General features: G+C 41.2%; 1 protein-coding gene across 4 annotated transcripts in view; it reads right to left on the minus strand.

The window, feature by feature from the left end:
- Positions 1-24,740, minus strand: part of SORBS1 (sorbin and SH3 domain containing 1) — a 165,749-nt gene that overhangs the window by 80,937 nt on the left and 60,072 nt on the right. For 2 of the 4 annotated variants that reach the window (XM_085065484.1, XM_085065473.1), the window contains exon 3: positions 4,346-4,451. The gene's annotated coding sequence lies outside the window, so the exon portion shown is untranslated. Of the gene's footprint in view, positions 1-4,343; positions 4,452-24,740 lie in introns of all 4 variants that reach the window. The other 2 variants (XM_085065471.1, XM_085065472.1) reach the window with 1 other exon arrangement.

The raw sequence follows: 24,740 nt of genomic DNA on the forward strand, positions 1-24,740 counted from the left end.
CCAGCTCCCACTGATCTGCTGACCTATTTTAACTCCCATGCATAAAAGAAAGTATAACCTTGCTCCACTACCTTGAATAGTTGCTGACCCTGGTCCAAGCAATTTTATGGAATTCCAGACCTGCTAATTGCAACGCTGCAGGGGAAAAGCTTGGGGCTCAGCTATGTTTAACCTAAGGAAAGTCCTAAGGAAATTAATGGCAGTTACAGAATGCCATTGACAAACGCTGCATCCTCACCTACACATAAGCATCTCTAGCCCTTTGTGCCCTGTACTGCCACTTACAGTCAGGCAAAATGGAAGCAAAACTTGCATGTTGGGACTTGTGGCATATGTGCCAAACTGGGGTGTGGGACACAAGGATTATACTCAATTATTACTGGATTGCTTGTGGCAGGAGAACCCAGTCTCTGCTCCTCTATTACAAAAGACCAATGGCACTTCATAAGTTTCATTTAGGTCAGACCAGTGCTTACTGATCCAACCAACACCTCAGTCAAGGAAAGGCACTGCTGACCATGAAGGTAACAGAATACACCCCAATCAATATTAAAAGCTGTAAAGGTACCAGCTGTTTACCACTGCTCTTAACCTTTGTGCTGTAGAGCTTAAACTAACCTTAAAGTACAGTCAGGACAAAAATCACCTCCTATATGACAGAGAAGGAAGCTGATTTTTATAAAATTCTCTCATTTTTCTTTAGACCCAAAGTACTCAGATATTTAACATAATCTCTGTGCCAGCACCTGAGCTTACTGCCTCTTCCAATGACAGTAATTTGCTTAATTGCTGAGGGTTAAGAAAGAGATATAGGAGTGCAGTAAAGAAGGGAACCTGTAGAAAAATCAAAGAAAATTCAGACTCTGCTCACTCTCCATTTCAGTATTTTCCTGCAATGCTTTTCCCTGTACCCTAAGTGCTAAGGGCAAATGAACATCAAATCAGGCTACCCACAGCTGATCTTCTGTTCTCCAGGAACAGAACTACAGAGCCAAAAGAAGCAACATGTCTTCCAGTAGACAAGTCTGGGCATTCATGGAAACTAAGTCCCAGCAGTTTTGTCCAAAGTATTTGCTCTGTGTGTGTCATTAATAAGCAAAAATCAAGCCCAAAACACTAGGCAGAGGACAAATTTGGATTCTAACTTGGCCAGCTGGCTGGAATTATTAACCAGTAACATTTGTAACTATGAAAGCTAATGAGAGAGTAATCATATTTCACAGTTCACAGCCGAAAGTAATTTCCTTTAGGAGTTAATGATGGTTTAAATTCCCCCTTCTTGTTGGTTTCTCTCTCTTAAACTGTGGCTGTAACAGAGTTTTGAAGGCCTTACTTACTTTAAATCTGTCTTCAAAGGGCAATACTTTGGTACAGTTGTATTAAGAGGAAAAGTGCTTGATCCTCTCCAAGGGGAAGAGGAGAAAAGCTGATCTTCCATCATCTCCCTGCTCCCACCACACAAACATTTCTTGTCAGAGCAAAGAAACAGCAACTGGATGACTAAGTAATGATAATGACTGCTGCTCAGTACACTGCTGGGCTCTGATTAGATTCTTCTTGGCCTCTAACCAGATTAAAAAAAAAACCAATAAAAACCAAAACCACAAAGAAAACACATTGGCCATTTAGAAGAGGCAGGACTTATACTAATAGGATCTGTATAGCGCTCAGTTAAGATGCTCCGGGGTCATTGTCTCTATCCAGAAAGACCAGATCCTTCACTTCAGTGACTTGGAATGAAGTAAACAAAGACATTGCCCATCAGGCCATGAGCTGCTCCCACGACCCTTTGCATCAAAAGTTCCATAGCCTGAAAAACACAGCTAAACAGACCTTGGGGAATATCCACCTCTGGAAGCCCGGGGGTGTTGAAATTTTCACATCCTAAACTAACTGCCCTGTGCCAAACAGGCAGGAGCTATGAATGTATGAGCAGATTGGGAAGACATTAAGGAAACGTTTGAAACACACTGTCCCTTCCAGAATCTCTGCCTCATCGGCTCTCCATCTGTTCCCAAAAATTCAACGGAAAAAATGAAAACTCTATTTTCCTGCTTTCTTTAAACTCACTCTCACTGTTACTGCTCTGGTTTCTGGCACAGTGCTGCATCACTTAAACCTCTTTTACAGTCTCAGATGGGCAGAGACAGTGTGGAGGTGGTGTGACCAATCAGGTGGAGCCAAAATTACATTCTGGGCAACACCTTCCTCTAGAAGACATTCTGCTCTGACCCAAGGGAAAGTTGTGAAAGAAGACTTGTTACACCTTACAGCAGCCTGTCTGAATAACCTTCAGCATTCACCCAAAGCAACACATTGCAGGACTGAACAGACAGCAGCTATCGACCAGCAGACCCTGGGAAACCTGGTCATCAGTAAGAGTATCGGCATATTAGCACACTATTAGCATAATATTAGCAACTCTCCAACAGTTCTGTGTGTTCACTAAGGGCACTTTTTCTCAATTATTGAGCCTTGGACCTACTGTTACATCGTCCATGCTTTTATTCCCTGACCTATGACAGCAAAAGATTCAGTCAGTATATAACCACTGTGCTTTCAAAGATTAACTCTGTTTCCTGGTGCACCACCTAGATATTTTCCTTCCCCTTCTGTGCCTTTGGTCCATCTTAACAGGCCTGGACCTGTTTTGTCTCCAGTAAGTGACAGATGCCTGGACTAAAAGTCTGAAGGGAATAGCTGATCTGCAGTATGCATTGAAGATCAATGTATACTGCATTGCACAATGCATACTGCATTGATGTAGTATGCATTTTCCTCTCATATAAAAAAAGTAATATAAAAAGAGCCATTTAGGGCTCCATCTAAGCTGGAATAGGGGCTAAAGAGTAAGTTTTTCTCCTTCAAACTCCTATATGGGCTATTCAGGCTCTGGTACTCAATGCTATAAACTCCCTGAAGAACAGATGTGAAACGCCTTGATGTCACACAAAAGCCAGTAGGACTGGGCAGGCATCAAGAATAAGGGAAGACAGAAATGCAGATGTCATTACTTGGCTGATGACATAGGTCAGCCATAGCATAAGCATGAGGGACAGTGACTCCCAGGCATGTCTCTGAGAATCAAGGCTTCTTGGAGATGCTAGTTTTCCAGATCAATGCATGACTGCATCTTTCTGCCTGGAAGAGGACCAAGCATCACATTCTCTTCCCTCTAAAGCACTCAAACTGAGGGGAGGGAGCATTCCTCCTTTTCGCAGCCAAGCACAGGATCATATTCAGGCTGAGTGTAAAACAGCCCTTTGTGCCAGTTCAACAGTGCGGTCAATGTGATTTTGCTTATAAGGCAGTAGTAGGAGAATGACATAAAATTTGGCTTGATACATCCCAAAACATTCTCCAGCTTCCTCTCCAACAGCCTGAACTTTAATTCTTTAGAGAGAAATAATTAATAAAAGACAATGCCATCAGGCTGACAACAGCCTCTGCATGTTCAGCATGCAGGAGGCTGACGCAGCCTCACTGGGAGGGTTGTGTATCCCCAAAGGAGATGGACATAAGCAACCCATGAGGATCATAATGTCAATATGGATTTGACTCTGGCTTGGAGACAAACATCAGGTACAGTATTATATGGGAAAGGACTTGAGACAATTATTTACAGAGCTGCAATTTGAGGCCACTAGAGCAGAGAAAAGGGAAGGGGTAAGAGAGGATAGAATTCTCCCCTGATGCTTTCAGCATTTTTAGAAATGAAGAAAGAAGTGGTCAAAAATAATTGTATGTGCCATTTCTGTAAAGTTAGAAATTCAGTCTTTGGTAACTGCTGTTCTGACCTTTGCCCTCCTGATCACAAACAGGCTCCATAGAATGGTCATCCTAAGGGGAAATTCCAAAATCCCACTACCTCCCTCTGTTTCTGACCTAGAACAGGGCCCAGAATATTTACTGGCACTAGCATCAAAATAAATAGAAAAAGGATGCCACAAATTCAGATGATAAACAAGGAGGATGTAACAAATGCAAATAGTAAACATTATGTCACAAACACAGAGAGGAACACATTTGATGGTTGCAAAGGTGAATTTAATCCTTTCTGGGACTATTATGTTTTATCTAATGCATCCATGAACTACCACAAAAGTAGCACTTGGAGCTTGATTGTCTGTCAACAACTGAAGCTTTTGACTGGCTCACATACCAAAAAAGCCTCTGTAATATAGTGATATTCTAGCCACCATATAGCTTTCTGCTGGGTAGGCTGCTGCTGGGATGAAAATTCCCTCACTGCAAGTGATAGAGATGGATGTGATTTTGGTGCCTCAAGTCACGATAAGGTCTACCAGTGATGTGCTCCTTCCCCTGCCTTTCAGTCTACTCACACCAGTCAGCTGGATGAACTCCTCAGGCCCAGCTTAGGACAGGATCCTCTGACAATGACTTGCACTCTGTCTTTTCTTCACATGCAACTGCTACATAACAGCTCATACCTAAAAAAGTCAAAGAAAAAGAAAATGCCTATTAGTGCGGTTAGTCCTGCTCTCCAACCCATTCACAGAGAAGGCTGTACCAAAGCAATAAGTCATTAATAGAAACAACGTTACTTTTAGATGAAACAATTACCTCTGCTTACCATGCAGGAAGCATAGCATAGTTAGTATAAACATCAGTCTGCCCAGATCGGCATCGCCGCATCCTCTTTGTGAGAACTAGTATTTACAGCTGTCTCCAGGGAAGGCTGGAACCACATCCGTTTCCCTGCCTTTCTGCAACAGATTCCCCCTCAAGGAGCAAGGAAAGCTGAATACCACAAATATTCACATCCCCTTACAACCTACAGTCTGCTTACTAATGTAAATCATTGTTGATTTCAGCTTAATTTAGTATACTAGCTTGCAAAATGGAAAAAAAAAAAAAAAAAAAAGTAAACGCACTGCTATTCTATACATGCTGCTATCCCTGATGTGTGAATAGGCTCATCTGATACACAGTCTGTGTTGGGAGCTAGGGGTAACAACAGTCATGAAATGTAACTCCCCACTGCCAGGAATAAAAACCCTCAGAAGGAAGTGCAGGTAGTAAACGTGTATTAAGAAACATACACATCAGGTTGTCTTCAGACAAATTCCTTGGTTAGGATTTTGTCAAAAAATCTGAAGACACAGAAGCAGAATTCACACAGAACAATTTAATATTTTTTTGCATGTACTGATGGTTACTAAATGAAACTACTTAACTCCAGTCCAATGTTAAGTCTAAATGGTAAGACCTGACATATATTTGATAGATGGCTGTGCACCTCTGTTGTTTCACTCAATAACATTAACTGTCTGCTGTAGTGAGATGCCTTTGCAGTTTGACTTGTAAGTATTGACACCCCTCTTCTTTAATCATGCTGATTAATATCAGGCTGAACTAGTCAGCCAATCACCCTGAGCTCCTGCTGTACTGAGTGGAAAGAGGGGTTCTTCCAGAGGCAATGCAACCTTTCTCTACACTACCTTCTTCATACTTCTCTGTATTCAGCTACTTTAAAAGGAAGTCAAGGAGACCAACTAGCAAAGTTTGATGCCTGTGCTGGATGACTGAACAAATCCTCCTGTGTGTTTCATTCAAGTTCAGAGGGGAGTGAAGTCACATTTTTTTCAACAGGCAGTGCAAGACCAGAACCTCCAATGGCCCTGTACAACCAGCCTGTCAGCCAGTAAACCTCACCCGTTAGATATTCTCATGACAGTACACACAGGGCATAAACATGACATGGAGAAAGCAGAAGGTGATGCTCAGAGATAAAAGCACCCATAAGGAGTGTCAAGGACCTCGTGTGGGAGCCACCTCAGACCACGAAAACAGAGCTCCAACAATATGATGTTTTTACAAGCCTCAAGACTTCTTTCAAGAACCACGAAGATCCCAAGCAATGAGCCTAGAAGAACCAGGACACTTTTTCAATAAAACTAGAATAGTGCCAGGAAAACACAAGCTGAAACAAATTAAGAGTTTTCTGTCCCAGATAGTCTAATAGCTTCTCCATCTCCAACAAGCAGAAAGGGATCAGTGAAAGGCTGATTGCTTATTGCAATTTTTGAAAGGCTTATTGCTAGCACTGGAAAGAAAATTTCCTATAAAGGCATCCAGAGTATGCTCCAAGAGAGAGTTAATATTCTGGTGGCAAGGTCAAGCCCTAGTTTTCCTGCAACACAAGAAGCTGCCCTTCTGGCATTAACTGCAGTTTGTTTGCTTTCCCAACCTGCCTTGTCCTTGTGAGTTGGCAAAAGGCTGAAGCTGGCCAGAGTCCCAACTACCAAAAGCTGCCCAAAGCAGAGAGCTGTTATCACAAGAACTAAGAGCGAGATTGAGAGGGGGAGGAGAGAGTCAATGGCACAAAACCCAACCGATAGAAACTTTTTTGGTGCTGAGAATTGTTACAAGTAAGGCTCTAAGCTGGCACATAGCCAAGAAGCTCATCAAGACAAGAGAATACAGAAGCAGGTTATGACTGTTCTGTGCCTCAGTCTAGAAGCAACACCAAAACATTCAAACTTTCCCCTTGGAAATACGCCCCGCTTTAGCTCCTGGAGGACCACAAAAAGCTATTTTTTCTGAAAAATCAATGCAGAACGCGTGAAAATATTCAGTTTAGGCAAACTTTACACCCACTGCTGTTAGAGACAAACTTCACTTCCTGTCAATGGCAGCAAAATTAGGGAACTGAGAGTGCCAGAGAGAAAGGACACCACCAAAAAGTTTTCAACATATTTTAATTTTAATTCTGTTAGTATTCAGACATGTTCTGGCTCTATCTGTTTTTAAGTGTTTGATTTCCACCATAAAAGAAAAGTCTGCTGAAAGAGTTTCTAACGAATAATACAAACGGTACTTGGATTCTGCCTGTGCAAGAAGCCAGCAACAGGCACCAATGGTAACTGGGCTGCTCAGTGAGCTACAAAAAGCAGCTTCCACATGGAAACTTTGAATGAATGCAGCAGGTGAGCAAATCAAGCAAATGTAGAAAAAAACCAAAAAACCACCACAAAACCCAAACGAACCAAAATCTCACCACACTGCTGAAAAAGAGGTTTCCCTGCAGAGTTTAGAGTTTTCTTCCTTCTTTTTTTTTCCTTTAATTTTTATAACTACAGGTTTCCCTAACTCTAGATACATTTTGAGCTTTGAGACGAATAAATCACTGTGGCTTAAAGCAAACTGCAGATTGTGTAGTTCTGATGCATTGAGCTACAACCTTAGTCTGTCCTGGTACCCAAACCTGGTATAAGAGGCTTTTCAGAATGACATGGGAAGGGAATAGCAGGAACACCATGGGGATGAGCCCGAAGTACAAAAGTAATAATGTCCACAGTTTTATGGATGCTTCTGGAGGTTGCTTTTTTCCATGCTAAGGACTGATACACTGGCTGAAAATACTATGGTAGTGCAGAATCAAGCTCTCTTGCTCCTTCTCCCTTTTTCAGATAACAGCCAGTCACTTCTTAAAAGGGCTGGACACAGGCCACACTCAAACCACATCCCTATGGAGAAAGGAATGCTGCCAAAAGCAAAAAGGAGAAGTGAGAACAGGAGAAAATTTCTTGTTGCAGACAGTGGCCAGGCATGATAAAGCGGGACAAGTCCATGAATACACTTTTCAGGCCTGGTAACAACTCCTAGTCCCAACTAATCCACTGTAGACATGAACATCAGCTCAGCATGCTGCTATTCTTGCAGTAATTTTCCACACTTCACAGCCTGAGCTCTCACACGACCAAGCAGACAGCACAGCTTCCATTACCCCCTTAGGCAGCAATGCAAAACACTCTCCAAGTGATCTCACACCTGAACACAACAGGAGGGCAGCACACACATACATAGCCTCCAGCTCAAGAACTAGAGGTGCCAAGTAAAAGAAACATAGGAGTTTCACATTGTTTTCAAGGTAAAAAGAGAAAGGGGCTGACCCTGCTTGACTTCATCACGTTGTTTGTACAGCGCCCTGTGCTTTGGGCACTGAGCTGCAAAATCAAAGCAAGTACAATGGCAATGAAAACATAATCAAACACATCAGTGTGGGGCCGGCTTCGCAATGGAAAAGCAGAGAGCTGGAAACTAAGATCAACAAACAATACTCAGATCTAAATGCCATTTAGAAAACAACAAATTCAAGCAGCTCTGTAAGACTAGCAGGATAAAAATATTGTATTTTGCCATTGTCCACATAAGAACAAGGAATTTAAATGGACAAGACACATGAAGGGAAAAAAGATGCAAGGACAAGGAGTGATTTGACCTGATCACCTAACACCAGAATCAGTGCCAGGAACAAACCGTGACTCCATCTTTCCTAGCACAATGCTCTTTTCATGGTCTATACTGCCTCTCAGGCTGAAAATTGACACCCACCTTTTGAAAGTGCTTTCACTGAAAACTGCTTGCCACCATCCCACCTGCTGGCGGTTACCAACTCCCCATAGTGCTTGTAGCAGAAATGTCCAAGTGAGCACTTCATAATCCACAGAAAGCCGAATTCACCAAGTTAAACTGAACAACCAGTGTAGATAAATGAAGCTCATCTATTTTCTCATTGCCAATCACACAGCACTCACATGTACCCTTCAGCTGGCAAAGCTGCAAGTGAATTCAACCGTCAGTATTGATAAAAGCAACAAGCAGCAGTGTGGAAGGCAAGACAAGGGTCCCTGTCTTCAGCCTGAGCAACTGTTTGCAAAGTTGATGCTTGTCCGTAGTCTCAGATATGGTTATATACTTCCACTCTGGAAGTCATAAGACTTGTTGTTCAGTTAAGAGGAGATATCAGTGGATCTTCTAAAAACTTTTTATCTGAGCCAGTCCATCGTGAGAGTTCTAGCTTAGTAAGTATTAATTACAACAAAAATTCCATCCTCAGCTAGTGTAGCAAAGATCAAATTCTGATAATATTTTTGCTAACTACAAATAATCATCATCATCATCAGTTACTGATAAGCAATCTCCAATATCCTTGGATTTTGAATAGTTTATTAGATTTTCCAAAACCAACTGCCTACATGCTATGAATATGGACTGCTTAGGGACAGATGGCCAGAGTTCAGCCTGTACCTATGGACTAGAATGACTCAAAGAATATTGCTTCAGGCCAACAGAAACACTGAAGAGAACAGTGATGCTGTTACTAATCTACATGCAAGGCCAAATCCTACTAAAGCATGTAATTTTCAGTGAAGTCAACAAAAAAGACACAAATACATTCCAGGGTAGATCTTGATTTCTCAGGATTGGCTTAGATTTTCTCCAATATAAAAATGAACTCTTCTGACTGACAGACCTTTCATTTTAGTGAGCTTATGTAAACCAGTGGCTTTCTTCACCCACTGCTCAACAAACACAAGCTATATAGTATGTGACCTCCAAATGCAAATTCCTTATATGGACTACTTGGGTTCAACTCTGTTGAGAAAACACTGCCAGGACATAACAGATTAGCTTGAGCTGCCTCCTTAGAAGAGGCTGCTGCCAAAATTCCTTTTAGGTTTGTTAAGTCCATGCCCAAAAGGCTGCTTTTGCCTGTCCAAGTGAGTCAGCAAAATCCCTTTCACCTCTTATCCAACACAGTGCAAGCAGCACACACATTCATGGTACAGGCAGCAGGGCCAGCCTGGTGCAAAGCACCCCGTTTGCTCAGGTGTGGCTCTTTTGCTTGAGCGTACCAGCAGGCAGCATTACAGCAGCACTTTGCAGAAGAAAAAATGCCCAGAAGCAGCTAATACATACAAATAAGCTAATACAGGCTTCCCCTAAAAAATACCCACGTAGGCATGCAGGAAGCTGGAAAGAATGGTTAAGTGGCAGCTCTCAGTATAACACAGAGTTTAAGAGCACAGCTGTACACAAGGGGAGAACTGGATAACTTCAGAGCAGGCATCCCTGTTTCTCAATTCATCTACATCCCCAGCTCAAAACTGAGGTCAGGAATAAACAGAAAACAAACATACAAAGGAACAAGGTCACGGTACATCTTCACAACAATCACAGAGAACCAAGCTTGTAGATCAACACTGATCAGCTCTCAGATTTGATCCTTAAAATGTAATTTCAGCAACATGCATTTGCACACCCCTACAATTCACTCATTACCTCTTGAAAAGAAAGAAAAAAAGAGGCGTCACCAACATGTAGATGGTGATCAGAAAGAACGGCAGTGATGCCAGAGCTCAGGGCACATTCTCACTTTGTCGCCATTTTCCATTAGCTAATATTGTCAGCTCCAGAGAGGCGAGATATGACTTAGCCCAGAGTAATACCATCCAGATACAGAGGTTACTCTCGACTGACCCCAACCTAAGTGAGATTAGAGTCAACCCCTCCCCTTCCTACCTCTTTCACCACCTCTATATTTAACTGCAGATTAACTCATTTCCTCTATCCACATGTAAGATTAAAGTGCACCAAGTGCTGTCAGTTCAAGCAGAACCTCAATGCATCCTCATGTAAATCACCACTCAGTGCATGTTTTAAGGCATGTCAAGGAGGAGAATGAGTCACACCTTCGTACTCACAAAACCACGCACTTGCTTCTCAAGAAGTAAAACTGGCTGGCTGCCCAGGTCCCCAGAATAGTAAGAGATATCTCCAATTCTAATCTTTCTCCATCTGCTACATAAATCTTAGAGACATGAGAAGTGCCACTATTTACCAACGTGTTTGAATGAAATGTAGGTCAGTGACCAAGGCACAGGGTCAAACACAGTGACCTGGCCTCCAGGCACTGCGTTGATCACACTTCTCTAAGAGGAAACAATAGCCTCTCATTCCAGGGAGAGGGAAAAACAATGCGATAAAATCTCACTGAGATTTCACCAGCAGGGAAAGGAGAGAGAAATAGAAAGCAGTGAAAGACTTCTCACCCTGCAATGCCACTCATGAAGGGCTTTGTACAAGGATGAAAATGCTTCCCTCAGCAGTTCTCCGCTCACTGCAAGGCAGACTCTCAGGAAAGAGAGGGGTACTCTACACTGTGAGGGGGCAGCAGCCATAGCTCGGGGGCTGCAGGGATCCCACCCTTGTCTGGTCACCACACTGCTGTGCTCTGACCCCTCAGGGCCACAGCCAGCACCTGACACTCCCATGGAAAGCAGGTACCTTTTGCATGTGTATCCTCCCTCTGCATCTCAGGACACTACGCCAGAAGACAGCATTTTATTTCTACCTGGCCTCTCTGCTAATCACTTGGAGCCCTATGTTATAAGATCTTTATCACAGCTTGAAGCAAACATTAAGTACTTGTAAATAAAGCTGGGACTTTAAATCCAGCCACGAGTTAACTCCATAGTGAATATAATTTTTCACAGCTAACAACTATGGTAATGAATTTTACCTCAATGAACACAGAAAGGGTGAAGCATGCAAAATTGAGAACAGAAGGAAGTTTCTCGCCTTAGATTTTATATCTGTAATCCTTTAAAGTAAAAGCACTTCTTTTCCTCATCTCCCTAATCTCTCTTAGTCTAACACTTCAAGCAATGAGGTCCCCTTAAATTTCAGTGGCTAAAAAAAGAGGCCTCCACATTTTTGCCAAGAATAATAGAAAATCAGTGTGGACAGCAAACAGGGAAACACACAAGTGCCACTAGCATTTGCTTCAGCTGAACAGCTGGAATAAGTTGTCAATTCCCCTTACTGTATCCTGTAACTGCACTGCCTGGCAAAGAGGGCTACTAAAGGAAAGAAAATGCTTATGACAAGTTTATGACACATCTCAAAAGTAATCACGGTGTCTCCATTATTTGAGAAACTCCGGAATGACAAACAGATGGAAATGAGAAAAGGAACAGTGGAATGACAAAGAGGATTCAGCCATAGATTTCAGGAGCAATGGGGTATGTCAGGCAGATGTACCATTGCCAGAATCTGTCTGGTCTAACACAGTGACTGCACTGCCTGCAAATGAAATCACAGCATGCTGGGCAAAGATACACACAACCATTACTGCTTGATGCTGCCATGCATATACCAAAACAGAGATGAACATATACCAATATATAGACAACAAAGAGTAAAGCGGTTGAAATCTCCCATGGAAAGAAAGATCTACCTTGAAGGGGTCAATAACGACCAAGGTGGTGGTGATTCTCTTTCAGCTCAGGCATTCCCAGAGGGCTGTAAATATATTGTCATGATTTGCAAACACCTTCTATTCATTTAAGGATATATTTTGGAGTGAAGGTGTCTCAATTTTCTTTTCTATCAGTATAAGGTCACTATATAAAATTTATGGCAAACTTACAACATATCTAAAAATCAATAGCAGGCTTCCAGTGATCTGAGAAGCTGAAACACTGAACAGATGGAAAGGAGAAAGTGAACAATGCACTGCATGGGGTCACTATCAGTTCACAGAAAAGCTACAACACACATGGTCCATGAACTGTGTCACTGATGTGAAAGGCCCCTCTGCTTTCTCTGCACGTTGGCTCCCAAAGCAATGAAACTGCAAGCATGTCTAATGGAAGCAAATCACATTGCCTGCTTCAATCCCCATCTGTCAATGTGCTTCCATACCACTGCCCACCACGTCTGCACACAGGTTTATTTCATTTTTTCTGCTGAGATTGTAAAAACTGAGTTCTTTTTGTTGCTCTTGTAATTCAGAAATTAGACTCAGACCCTGAAAACATGGTCTATTCTTGGCAAAAGAAAGCACAAAAGACTCTTGATCAGGCCTACAGGAAAAGAAGAACACTTCCTGTTCTAAAGAACAAATTAATGTGTCATATTTCTTTAAACCTCGTGTTGTTTTGATGTCTTTATACATAACAGAAGAAATTTGATTGTAACCCCTGTGAGACAAATTCTCATGAGATTCACCTCCAACTCTGTTTTGTGCTTGAACAGCGCAAGTGACTAAGTAGCTGGCAAAGTTACATCAGGTATGATTGTAGCAACAGTAATAGTCAGGCATCCTTAAAACGAGTGAAAACAACTCACAAAGAAACATCTGGTCAAACAGCCTTTCTAAGAGTCTAAACCTGATCAAACAGCAGCTCTCAGAGGGTCAATGTTCGGGCCAGAGCAAGGCAAGTTACAGTTAGTTCACACTGCAGGGTACTGCTACACGAGGCTGAAAGGAGAACAGGAGACAATCTCAAGGCTGCTATTTCTGCTGGACTGTGCACCATCCTGCCTAGGGTGGCAGAGCCTTACAAACATGATTTAAGACAATTCCTCCTTGTCTTAAGCACAGGAAAGGAATAATGGAAAGAGCAGCCTGAACCAGGTGTGTGGAAGCTGTGGAAGTCCAGGGACCACACAATTACCTAGGCTGGGATTCATAATGACCCAGGCAAAAGTCACAGTAAGAATCAGGCAGACTCTTGAAGCAGCAGCCCAGAAAACCTGACTCATTAACCAATGTATTACTAAACAATACCAAGAAACCTGGTAAGATTAGAAAACTGAATTAAATCAACGCTTAAGAGATAAAATGACAAATACACATTGAGGTTACAAAGAAGGATTAAATGAATATTTAGCTGAAAAAGATGGAAGCATAGAAGTAAAGCTGATTAATTTGAGGCTGCAAGTCAAGTAATGAATGAATAATTGTGAAGCAAAATTGGGATGCCCTGGTTTATCCTGATCCATGCTATAAGAAGGCACTAGGTAGAAGAGATATTCTTTCATAAAAATAAATTTTAAAAGGTGGCATGAAAATCAGCCTGAGGAATTTATTACCACAGGGCAAGAAGGGAACACTGTAGGGAAATATCTTTACTGGCTTTCAGAAATGATTAGACAATTATATTAACATAAAAAATAGCTACAACTGGCAGATCTACATCAAGAGTTACAAGAATAATCAGCCTAAAGGCACCTCTCTCTCTTCCATTTGCAGCTCTATCTTTCTGCCTTCAGGCAGGGTTGCTTCTTTCTGAATCATTGTTGGAATTAAACTGGCTGTATAATTCCTATTTGGCCCTTACATGGTTTTGCGTGTGATGGATGCTCAGACTATGGGTTCAGATTCTCAACAGTTTTGGGATGAGCCAGTGCCAGTGTGCAAGGCTGCAGTTTTGTCTGGTAGAAGGACTGGTAATTTTACTCTAGTGAGCTGGAAACCTAACCAGCACAGCAGCAAGTTGCTTACTTTAGTTCAAGCATCCTCCCGTTGAAGTGTGCGCCAGCTGTGACTCAGTCTGCTCTTGTGAATGAAGACGAGCACCAAAAAACTCCATCTTTGGTCTTCATACTCAGACCTCCCTGAAGCGCACAAGATTTAACAGATTCATTTCTCCTATAATGGCCTTAAAAGCCATCCTGTCTTCAACAAAGCTCCCATCCTAAAAAACAGCCCAGATTTTTAAAATCCACACTTCCAGTAACTGAAATAATTCCAAAATGTCACTGCAAAAATACTGAATTCTTCACACATAGTTCTAGTCAAGTAACAACATTCAGTTTTTAACCAAAAATCTCCTGGGGAATTCTTGAAGCTTGAACCCATTCAGAGTTGCCCTCAACAGAGTTTCTCTAAACCATATAAAATCTCCCAGTCAGTTAAGAATGGCCACAGCCCAAAGTGCCACCTTCCAGTCTGATACACCCTTGGGCACTGCACATCTGCTATGGTGTTGTCAGCTCCTACACTGCGTGATGCTTTCATAAAGTCACACCTGATGGAAACGAGAGATTGCATGAGACTCTCAGCTTTCATGTAAGATAAATAAAAAACATCCCCCAAAATAAAAAAAGAGGAGTTATTGACACTCATGGTGAAGAAAAAATCTTGGAGAACCAGGAAAGGTCAGAACCAGAATGCAAAGGAAAGTAATTCTAATGTATATCTTTAAGCGACAAACAAAGATAGCCTAATTTGGGATGGGGGAACCCCCATTATGATTCAAGAACTTCTGAAGTGGCAATACCACAAACATAGTACTTCACACTGTCCCCCAGGCATTCACTGTTTCATGTGGGTATTTTCCATGTATGCCTACACATGGCCTAGGCAGTGTTTGCTGCTTACATTCATACAGACTGACCTCCTCTTAAAGACCCTCTTCAATGCCTCTGAAGGCCCAGGCTGAGCATCATCCTCCAGAGCCAACCTGCATTTTCTGCAAAAGTGAGCACTGTGCTTCCACTGCAGCAGAGCTACAATGGTTCCATCCTCTTGCTGAGTAGGTACAGCCATCTTCCTTAAAGGGCTAATAATTTTTTTTTTTTTTCCATTAGGGGACCATATAAACATTTAAGGACCTCAGCCTTCTTTGTCATTACAGAAAATAAGTTTGAAGAATACTATCAAAAACTCAGAAGAAATAAAAAAACTAAAATGGCACAGAAAGATCTTGGTATTATTTAAAAATCCACATACCTCATAACAGATTACCCACAACAACCTTGTTATTGCATTGAAAGTCCTTCCATTTATTGGGATTCTATCAAAATGCAGAGGCACATAGACTTCATAGCTAAATATCACATGAAATGTGAGATATAATGGTAACACAGTTAAGAATGGAGCACATCTGCTCAGGTTGTGCAGAACATCTTAGAATTTCTCTGTCTACATGAACATCAGTGCTTCTTTGTCCTGCACTGGCATGTTGGCCCCTTAGATTTTAGATGGTCAAAGGGTACAGCAACAGCATAACCTATGCATCTTTGTACCTATGCCAAGAGTTACTTGCCAAAATAGTATCTATCCTTGAATCTGAATAAGTGGTCTTTTCTTGTCTTTCCCATGAGATAATATTAAAGTTCATATCCGTGAACAAGCCAAGCTTTGATTACTCTCTTGTTTACAGCTTTGCATAAAATGCCAGCCATCAAGTCAAGTTGTTTTTCAAATTTTGTAAGCATACTAAACTTTCAGAATTAATCCTATAAACTAGAATCTCTGAGCTTTCAGATGTTCCCTAATATGGTCATTAAATATCTAAGAGATGAGGACACTTCGCAAAAACTCAAATGAACTATAAACTCTTCAGACTTATCATTTAAAAAAAAAAAAGTTAGAGACCAAAGATATGGCAGATTACACACTGTCGCCAAGACACAACTCAGTCACGTGCTTGATGAGAACAGCAAAGAAGTCCAGGATAGCACAGACAGAGCTGTCAAACATGGTTGCAGAATTTTGAAATGAAAAAGGGATACTATTTGGAAGACTGACTAAGACAAGATTATCCAACACTCTGGTGATTTTTAAAACGGTCCTGAGGTATCATAACTCCATTTTTCCATAATTAAAAAAATCAGATAAGTATTAAAATCTGGAAGAAGTACATGAGTAACTTAATTGGCATTACACATCCAGATCAAACTCAGCTTGTTGCTTATTCAATGCTGCATAAGATTCTAGCGACCCTTACCGATGTCTCTGCAAATATTCACACATGTAACGCAAGTCAAAACTTCAGCCTCTGATACTGTTGCCATTTATGAGACCACATCTTGATTAGATGAATTTTCTATTAACCCTTTGACTGATTTTACACAGAACCTCTTCTCCTTCAGACCCAGGAACTGAAATTTGCCCCTGGACTTCATGGAACTTCACTGGCTAGACAAAATCAGTGCTGTGGAGAATCAAGTGTCCTTTCACCCACCCATCATCTATGACACCTACACTTTTGTAACACTGGCTTGGAATTTAGCAGACATTCCCCATATAAGCAGCTCATCTGCCCTTGCAAAGGGGCTGCTAAGCAGAGCTTGGCTGTGCATTCAGAAGCAGAGAATGCTTTGGCTCAAGCAGATGACTTCCCCTGGATGGTAAGAGCTGAAAAGACCTTCTGAACCTGACTTCATAGGAAAACTGACCCACCTTTCACAGAACCAGTAACTTAGCTACTTTCTATTTGGTTATAATAGAATAAATTTGTTTTTTCTATCCACCAATTCAGATCACAAAGGGCTTGGCTTGATTACAGCACAGCACAGCTAGCTATAATGATGCTGGGCCAAAATATTTTCAACAAGTTGTTCAAACATTATTAGTTTTGTCCTGAAAAGAGCAAGGTACTCACTTGTCTTGGGGGTTACTCACTAAACAGATGTTCAAACACTAACAAAGATATGCAGTGTCCAATTGCTAAGCCAGGATCTTGGGAACTTCCATTGCACTATACTCCTGTTCTCAGCAAGCAAAAGCCAGCACTTTCATCACATTTCCCTGTCATGACAGGAATGGAATGACTTAGGAAGATATCCCAATTCCAAAGATGAGTATCAAGAGGCACAAAGTAGTACAGGCTCAGTTCTTTGTTGCTTGACAGCTAAAATCTGTAACGCCTGAATGCAGAGAAGGTGACCATGATGAAGTGTTATGCTGTCATTTGTAATGTGTGCTCCTGGCAACATACTCCTGAAACAAGTTCAAACTTCAAAAGAACAATTTCATTTTAGATTCTCCATAGCTCACATATGTTACAGAAGTTCCAGCTGTATTACATGCCAAAAGAAGATGAATAAATTTTGACAATAATTAAAAATTTTATCTTCATTTCCTACCTTTTACTGAACCAGATGTGTTCTTGTGGTTTTTGAAGTGGGAGTCAAACAGGATAGTCTTGCGAGGCTCTGTAACAGTTAGAAGTTGCTTAGACCATCCATGCACATGCATGCCATGGAGGTAACTACATGAACAGTCTCAGTCTGTTAAGCCTTAGCTTCACCCCAAACTCACCTCCATACTGGAAGAATTTCTTAACCAGGCCCACAACCACCACAGCCCCTTGAGCCAGCAATTATCACACCTCTTTGTCTTGTTAATGATGTAATGACAATAAACCTTTTGTATGCAGGAGATGAACATGGCATGCTCTATGGCAAAGCATCCATTGATTTCAAGGCATTTTTATGGAAGCAAATTCTTGAGCCCCATTTCAAAAGCAATAAAGCAGCAACTCTTTGTTTAACAGGAATAAGACCAAGGCCCTTGAAAAAGGGGGGAGCTGATGATGTGAAAGTTGATCTGCTGAGGAACTGGTAGGAAATATGATCCATTACTAACTTTACCAAGGTTGTGTCAGTGCAGTTATATCCATGCACTGGGATCCTCCCATTCCTTTTTAGAGACTGAGAAAAGTGGAGTGATCTGTGTCCAGAAGGTGCAGTTTTTCCATAACTTACATTCACAGCGTGCACACAGTTCTGGCACAGTATATCAGTTAAATGTTCTTGTCATGGACCTGACATTGTACAAATTAATCCTCTCTTGCTTTGCTATCAGAAAATTGTCATGTAGCAAGAAGGAAACAGGAATGCTGCATGTACTTTGTGAAGAGGAGGGTGACTTAACATATTTTAATGCAGTTTAGATTACATATCTCAGAGTGAGTTATCTCAGTTGTACAGAATGAGATCTTCCATACAAGACTGACTGATTCACTCAGGCCGCTGGTACATGCATTTCCTGGAAGGAGACAAAATTCTTCACTGCATACAACTTCTACTCTAGCAACTTCTGTGAACCAAATTTGGATGTATTCTGGCCTATTTTATTCTCCTCATTCATCTGCATAATTCACTGGAAAGCATTCAGGAAACCTAACTCCAGACAAGCAAAGGACAAATTTTAATGCAGAGTTTTCAGAAGTCAAAAGTCCATACATAGATAATTCAATAGATTTGACACTCGTAACTAAAATAGTATCTGCAGTTAATTAGCAATTGGAAGTTCCAACAGCACTCTGTGTTCCACAAAACACTGCAGGAGCTCTTCTGAAACAGGAGACTAAACTCACTTTCATCTTATACCAAATCTTATCATGCCACTGTGTCACACAGAGAACTGTCCTAGGGGTTAAATCCAGAGGAAGGTGTGTCACTGCCACAGGCTGGCAACAGGCACCTCCTTGGGAGTGCACAGATTTTCCACTCTCCGTTCGCCATTCAGAACTCTGCGTTTTCCTAGCCCCAGGGTTCCTCCTTAGCTCAGACTGAGTAGGATGTATTTCACGTCCTTGCTGAAGTAAATCACACAAATGCTTTGCATATTTGGCAAGCAATATCCTTCCCCAACCTCTTCTATAACTAGATGCCAAGTCATGCTGCTTTACTAACTCAGCTGCTGAAAATGAGAACAGCACTTTCCATAAAGCCCACATTGCTCCAAGACCTTAGTCTGAGGGGGTGGACATTCTGTCTTTTATTCTGAGAGGGTGACTTAAAGTTAATTGCCTCACCATGAGGCCCTTTTGGTGGCATCAGCACCCTTGAAGCAGTATTTTGTCACACACTCCACTCCAAGTGTAAACCATTGTTCACACAGAAAAGCAGCCATGTCTTACAGCAAGTTGCCTTCCACCAGCATTCTTCAGGATGCAGAAGGCAAAAATAAGTACAATGTGGCTGTTTACCAATAACCACACATCATAATATATCTTGTAATACACATGGTAATTGCCCAGACTTGCAGAGAGGCAGGTTTGATTAGGAACTGTTCCTGACAGGTGAAAACGCTGTTGGCAATTAGTCGGGAATGCCATGCAAAGTGCCAGCGGCAGGCAGCCTATTACCAGATATAGACCTGTGAGGAGAATCACTGTGAAAACAGACTGAGTGCACTGTTACCTTCAGGGCTGGCTGCCAGTTCCAAATGTCAGGACTGTGCTACTGCAGGTCTCAGAATTCTGTCCACTGTAGGAGCCACTTGACATCTTAATATGCTTGCCAAAACAAGGAGTATTAGCTATTCAAACCCCTGTCTCTCTCTTGCATCAACAAGTCACTTGTATTTTAAACACTGCTAACAGCACTTACTGACGATGCAGAAGGGTGATCAGCACTCAGGAAAGCAGCCTTGCTTCTGTCAATGCCAGCATGATAAGTAAGGTGAAGAGGAAACAGAGTGAAAATATTTAAGCCTTATTTAGTCTCAGCAAAACCTCGGGTAGTTCAACCTGATCTACTGCCAGCCCGCTAAATCTGGAATTGGTTTCTGATGAAAGCATCTACAGAAACAAAGTGATATATTCCAGTCCTAACTAATGAGCAAAGCTTAGAAATAGTCTGTCATGACAAATGGAAACTATGCTGTTACAAATAGCAAGAAGTCACACAGAGATGCAGTAAGAGAACTGCTGCTGAAGTCCTGGAACTCTCTTCTTAAAGATAATTACAAGGGGAACAGCAATGCTGCATTTCAGTCAGAGCAAAATGACACATTTCTATAACATATGTCATCTCAACAACTTCATAGCATCTCTAAGCTGAAAAGTCCCTCTTGCTGTGACTTAAAAGAGTTGTCTGTGCTCTGTCAATGGAGAAATTTGAAGCACCAGCAGGGTGTTTTGTCTCAAGTCCTAAAGGAAACCACAATGGCCTGATAAACTGAGTCTACAGGGCACTCAATTGTCAGTAGACTCCTGAAATTACAAAGAGCATCCTTAGTAATACAGCAAACCCTCTCCAGGCTCTGCTTCTCCAAACAAGCAAAGTGATTTGGGGTTTCATGTCTACAATAAAGATAATAGGAATTAATTAATTTGCTTATATAGCAAAGTGTTGACTCCTTCAACAGACACACTCCACAAGCGTGTCTAGAGGAGCACGTACACAACATAATGAAGAAATCAGATGACTGAAGAGAATCGTTCTCTACATAATAACTTCTCTATGACAACAGGATCTTGAAGCCAGTCCAGAAGTGAACAGAAGTTACCTCTATATTACAGCCTCTTTGGACTGTGTGAAACAAGTTATTTGCCCAGTGCCTCATGAAGAGGAACTGATCACACACGCACGGAAGCACCTTCCATCCAAACCAGGAAACAGCTCAGGTCACATCAGCGAAGCAGTTCGACAGGCAACCCACCACTGCTACTAGACAAGGACACAGTATCTTATTACATCTCCTTTCTCCAACCCCCCAAAAATATAATAAAAATAGAACACCAGCCCTCCTGATGGAATGATAAACTGGGTATCCTGACATTCTATGTGTTAAGGAAAACACAGTACGACTTGGGTACCAGCAGGTACAGGTTTCAAAAAGCTGAAATAACAGAATTTATCCCTGCAACTATTTAGCTCTGTGTCCATGATCTCTTTCACCGAACAGAATTAAGTAGTACTGTAACTTTAGGGATTTAAACAGATACTATTACAGAAGGTGTCTGAAGAAGCACATCACTTACGCAAGCGCCACTGGACCTTATTAAACAGATTTAACTTTACCCCAGCTTGCCCTGGATACTAACATTCTTTGAATATTCATAATATGTTTTCATGACAATTATGTGATATGTTCAGAGCAGAACTTTCCATTCCTAATTAAAAACTTTACACCTGTAAAAGGTGAAATCCCACTCAGTAATCACTGAAGATATCATGCACTTGCATTTGTAACACAAAAATCTAATATTTTTAAATTCTCAGAAATTTTAGATCTTGCTGAAAGCTGTAAGTTTTCATTATCTCTTCATGACCCAGTAATTTCTATTTCCCAACACGACCAGCCATTCAGTGCATTCCCATAATGAGAATCTTAAAAGAACCCCCATGTTGCCAAAGTGTGGCTTGCAAATCAGGACATACAGGACCTTCATAAATCCTCGTTCAAGACGTCATTGATTCTAAACATGGACGTTTCACATGAACAAACATAAGAGATAAATAGTAATGGCAGGATCCACTTCACCTAACTGGAATTACTAAATGTCAGGCATCTAGACAGTTGCCTCTGTAGACAATGGTGAGCGACAAGGGCTTTGAGAGGACAAGGAATCCTGTCCTACAACAAGCACATAAGCTGGAACAAATCACCACATGGCAGTGCTTTTATTTCTCTACTGATTATGGAAAGAGCCTGGAAACCTAGATTTTTTTCTTACACAGGTGTGAGTTTCACCTAGGAAACACAGCAATAACATTTCTGTCACAGCCTCAGGTGGAAATAGCCAAGATCATGACATCCAGCTAGATGTGGATCATAGCCAACAGGCAGCAGCCCCCAATTACAGGGCTGTTCTCATTCTCTTCTACATGGAAATGCTTAATCCCTAACAATGAGAAAGGGAACAACTGGCACTGAACAGCCATGCAGATTTCTTCTCCCATTAGAACAGTACATACATAGTTAGGTAGCATTATCCTGTAATAGACTTAAATGTGTGGGTTTTGAAGTTGTGGTTTGTGATGGCAGTGAGATTGTTTGAAGCCAACCATATTTGGGGCAAATACCACAGCTGAAGGAGTCAATTCTGGACTGGAAATGTGGTTGTACTTAAAATATAGACCAGGCTATGTTAGAATATTAGGATCCTGTGGCATTAAGAACTGTAACCAAACGGCAAATGGCAGAGTTCCTTGGTGAAAGTGAAAGGGCTAAAATAGTAAAATAGCAGTTTCATAACATGGTCACCCTTTCACCTTCCCAAAGTTCCCATGGGGGCTGTGTGGCTGTGCATTCAAATTAGACTAAAATCCTGGCATGCCTCTCTGCTCTGACAGAGATGAGGTTAGGGCCCATCTTATAAAAGCTGTGTTAGGGTCCATATTCCTCAGAACAAAAAATATGCATCCTGGCTGCAGCCATACTCCTAAGGATGATCATTAATCACTAGTGATCCCTGAATACATCTTTGGAGTACTGGGAGATCTGGACAGCTGTACAAATTGTAACATAGGGTAGCCAATACAATGTAATGCATTTAAACATAAGCTGCTTAACATATGCTGCGTTGGACACCAGAGATGGTAGACAGTCCTCTCAGCTGGCTACACAGTTACAGGAAATTTTATGCAGATTTACTCATTTGCAACCTACCTGCTTTACTGCTCCTGTGCTAACAAACCCCAGGTAGTCTTTTTTAATTGGAAAATCAGGTTGCATTCCAGGAACAGTCAATATCAGCTGTATTTAATAAGCTGTTCTGGTGGATCCTGTTGACAGATTCCAATGTCGACAGATAGAAAAATACAACACCAAGAAAAGGAAATATAGATTAAGTCCATGAAAGATTTATGTACATTATTGATCATGTAAATCCAGAGACAACATTACAGAATAGAAACAGAATGAGCCGTTTCCTGAAGCAACATTTTAGACCATGAACTTTTTTGCACCATATTCATTTATTTAAAGAGATGGCAAAAGCCCTGTGTCGTAAGGCAACTGCACATTTGCACAGAATAACAACACTGCATTCTTTATTTAAGACTTGATTTTGCAATTTCGTACACAAACAGCCTCTTCCAATCAAGTCCAATGACAGCAAGGCAGTCACTCACGTAGGCAGAGATTTCTCTTTCAGGCAAGGTTTTTTAGGCATCTGTTAGTACATATTTTTGAGTTCCAATTAAATTGGATGCTTACTGTTGTAGTCTCTGAATTTATAGAACAACTATTTCAGCTCATGTAACAATAACACCCTTAAAAATATTTTTATTTTTATTCCTGTTAGCAGTTTTAATATAAATTGAGTGATGTGATCCTAAGCTACAGTGTAGTTTTAATTTGAGCTCTAGAATGTCAACAGGAGAAGAAAACGCAGTTCATCATGGTAACAAAACGCTTCATTATCAGTCTACAAAATACACATGACATTTAGAAGACAGTGATCCTCATATCCTTTTGAACTTTTGCAAAGATCTGTTACAAAATGCCATAAGCAGCTGATAGATTCTTGTAGCATTGGGACAGAAAGAAATTGGCTCCCACCAACAACCTCGTGACCCACAGCATGGTTAACATGGGACCCAACACCCTCCTGCAATGATACAGTCCTGCACAGTAGAAGTCCTCATCACATGAGGCTCTTACATTCATGAACAACGCATTGTCTTACTAAACCAAATTATTTGGATTTAGGGATATTTCTCACAGAGATAAAACACAATACAAAATTTTGACTGATGAGAAAGTTAGTTCAAGTTAATGATGCAAGGTGACACTTAGGCAGCCCTGGACATCTTCAAACAGCTGGGCAAACATTAAACTAGCTTGCTGCATCTGTAGGTACAAGAAGTAGGTACATGATACTAGGCTTATTTTTATATTAGGAAAACACAGAAACTGAGGTTGAAATTATTAAAAAGCTGTTCTGTTTGTTTAATCTTGCTTCCACTGAAGTCAATGGAAAAATTGTTAGTCACAGATTTGCATTTCCATGGGATCCTTTTACACTCCTGTGGTAGGGCAAAAAGCCTAGTTTTAAGTATCTTGACCCTGCCAGGCAGTGTAATGGAGCCTTAGTGGAAATAAGCATTAGGCCTCCATCAGCTTGAATAAGAATGGATTTACATAACTACTCTGTGCTTTTGAAAATTCTACCCAAAACAACCAGATTATTTGACCAATATGACACAACAGGCTTGTAACAGTACAAGTCAGTTTGTCTGACATTAGTGAGCACTAGACCAAATCAGTCCCTGAATATGTTTCTAGCTTGAAAGAGGGCTCAGTTACACAGCAATCTTTAAAATGTCCTTTAAAATAATTTAAAAATAAAAGCAGTATACAACGTCTGATCCAATGCTGACCACCCATTACCAAGCTGCTCAAAAGTAAGTGCTGTCCATGACAAATTAATTTCAGGGGAGAACAAGATAGATATGCAAAGGATTCCCACCATTAAAAGATGGTAATGTCAACCAAGTTACTGAAATAACATGTGTGTAAATGATGGACAAAGGCAGAACAGCCTGAAGGAATCTTGTAGAAATAGGATTCCAGAAAGGATCCTGGCTAAGAAGATGGGCCTGAATGGAGGGAGCATTGAGACTATCTACCCTCACTGGATACCAACCCACAGCACGCACTCTATATGGATACTGAA

This window comes from Lichenostomus cassidix, chromosome 6, assembly GCF_008360975.1.
Source record: "Lichenostomus cassidix isolate B80296 chromosome 6, HeHo_3.0, whole genome shotgun sequence".
NCBI classification, from domain to species: Eukaryota; Metazoa; Chordata; class Aves; order Passeriformes; family Meliphagidae; genus Lichenostomus; species Lichenostomus cassidix.